General features: G+C 35.4%; 1 long non-coding RNA gene across 1 annotated transcript; it reads right to left on the bottom strand.

The window, feature by feature from the left end:
• Positions 1 to 781: 781 nt before the first annotated feature.
• Positions 782 to 2270, bottom strand: LOC141777274 (uncharacterized). The gene is made up of 3 exons (XR_012595882.1): positions 1736 to 2270; positions 1109 to 1152; positions 782 to 1025 (listed from the first exon to the last, which is right to left on the bottom strand). It is a non-coding gene; the product is annotated as an uncharacterized LOC141777274 (long non-coding RNA).
• Between the last annotated feature and the right edge of the window lie 368 nt (positions 2271 to 2638).

The following is a 2638-nucleotide window of genomic DNA, read 5'->3' as shown; positions in this document are numbered from 1 at the left end:
AATGAAAGAGTTTATTCATCATTTGAAATCTACATTTCACTTCATATTTCTTTCATCATTTTTTGCTCTAGTTGAAGTAAAGTCAATGCCAACATGTTTCCCGTGGACTCTTTTACTTTACATGTACTGCCGGGGGGAAATTAAAATTAAAAACTGATATTAATTGTCCACCTGTCAACTCACCGGGACCCTCAAGACAGTTAATCCGGCTAAAACATGTCACAAATGTACAGAAGCAGTAAGTTGTAAATGCATATACATTTATTTATAATGCATAGTCACAAAAGTCTCCAACAAAATATATCCAGTTACAAAAAATACAGAAAACACATTAGAAAACAGAACAAAATGACAAACAGGAGTAAACTAAACGTTTGTTCTAGTTATATACAACTCCGGGGTCTGAAGAGATCAGACTGTATAGAAGTCTGTGAGAAAATGAGCCTACTTCTCTCTTGATTAATTACCTCAGTAAACATTGTAAAGATGAGTTCATGGTCTTAATTGCTAGTTGCTAGCTTTTATCAATGCAATAATAATAATTATTACTATTATTTGAATTTCAAATCAGCAATCATTCCAAAAGATTCAATATTTCTGTTTTCCATTAGAAGCATTTTTTTGTCAGTTTACTTTAACAACATTCAACAACATTGTGTCTATGTGCTTGTGTCCTTTCCTTTTCCTTTTCAAAAAAAGTGTCATTTTTTGTGTATTTTATAATAATAATACAATTTTATTTATAAAAAATATGTATATATATTTTAGCATTTTCCCTCATCTTCCCTCCAATTTGCTAAGGACCCCTGACGTCCCCCAACTTTGAAAATCACTCCTATAGATTATACCAGTCAACTTTAAACACAAGGTTTACATTTCTAACAGTTCTTCAGGCTGTCTGCTTTCTCTTTCAATATAAAACATTTTGTGTTTCAGTGTAACTGCACTGTGTTGTACTCCATACCCATCAGGGCTGATGCAGCAGGCTCCGTGGAGATGGTGGTGTACAAATGGTATGTGTCCAACTGGGAAAAGAAAGAAACCAACTGTTGCATATATCAATATATATGGAAAATATATTTAATATAGTCGCTCATGTCAGACTTACAATGTCATTTTGAGACTCCGGTCGCCTGTTCACTTCCTCAGGACCTACTCGAGAGAAAGACACAAAGTCTGTATATCAAATAATACATTTCTCTGAATTAAGACATAAGTCTTCAGTCCAGCTGATTGGATTCAAGAATTTGATGGTCACAAGCAGCTTTACACTTTCAAGTTCACAAAATAAGCTGCTGAGGGAATAATTCTGTACCATTTCTTCTCATACAATATTTTGTTCCCGTGTGAAAAAGAGTTAGACTTGAGCAAAAGAGGTTATTTTTGTCTCAGTACAGTGGTGGTTTCTTCTAAGTGTGGTTTACGCTCATCTCTCGTTTGAGATGCAGCATGTTTGTTCAAGCTGATGATTTCCACAATAGTTATTTTAGTAGCTGTTAGCTACGTGAAGTCTGTTCAACTGAACAAATGTGAAAATGCATTAAATATTTCCTGTTTTTAAGACAAGCTAGAATGTGTGTAAAGGACAAATGTGACTGTTCGTCAGACTGAACACTGAAGCTTACGGCTGGCGGTCAGCACTTCTCACTGATATTCAGAGAACAGTATGTGTGAACACCCACGTAAAAAAATAGATTCTGAGTTCATTAGACAAACAAATCAACATAGTTCTCACCAGTTCTTCTTTTGTTCCAGAGAAATGCAGAAACCAGCAAGATGCAGAGACCCACAGTTACTCCACAACCAGCCACAACTGCTACAAACTTCCATATCCACGTTTCTGTGTTGCATCAATAGAGGCCATAAAGGTGTCAGTCTTGCTTCTCATAACATTAACAAACAGGAAGACATGTGCATAACTGGAGTCTTTCAACCACCAATAACAGTGCACACCAAATATATAAAATGGAAAGCACAGTATTGCTTTGTTACTGAGATAAAGTTACTGAGTAATTTAGACATAATTTAATCACTGAATTCAAGTGCTAAAGAATTACATATACTCACTTGAAGCTGTTTTCAGAGGGGTTGCAGGGTTAGAGCTATCTTTAGTGCCAGGTGTACTAGTTATCAAACCTAGGAAGTGCACAGCCACAAATGCTATTAAAAACCCACAGTAATGCATGTTAACATTTTAATGTGATAATAAGAATATTGTATCTACCTGTTATTTCATCACCAGATCCTGGATTCATAGGAGTCATACAAGTACCTGTTTCTTGAAGGCACAAAAACATATTAACTAAAACTATCGTCTTTGTTTGTACTGCTACTAAACAAATATTAAAGGGGACATATAATGAAAAACTTTTCAGTGCTTGTGCACGTATATTTGGGTATCTGGAGTGCCTACCAACCCACAAACTGTGAAATAAGAAAACCCAGTCAGTTTTTTGTGGGCTGTCTAGATCAGAAAATATGTGATTAGCATCTGCACAGTAGGAAGGCCAACTTCACACCTACATATCCATCACACACTAGCTGAGTGACCAATCAGCAACCATCGCATTGGTATGTGCTTTGTTAAGACATATTCAATTTACATGTGAATATATTGTATATACTTTAACATTTTCAA

The sequence above is a fragment of the Sebastes fasciatus genome, chromosome 1, assembly GCF_043250625.1.
Source record: "Sebastes fasciatus isolate fSebFas1 chromosome 1, fSebFas1.pri, whole genome shotgun sequence".
Lineage (NCBI taxonomy): Eukaryota > Metazoa > Chordata > Actinopteri > Perciformes > Sebastidae > Sebastes > Sebastes fasciatus.
Note: the sequence above shows the minus strand (reverse complement) of the source record. Positions and strands in the feature narration are given on the sequence as shown.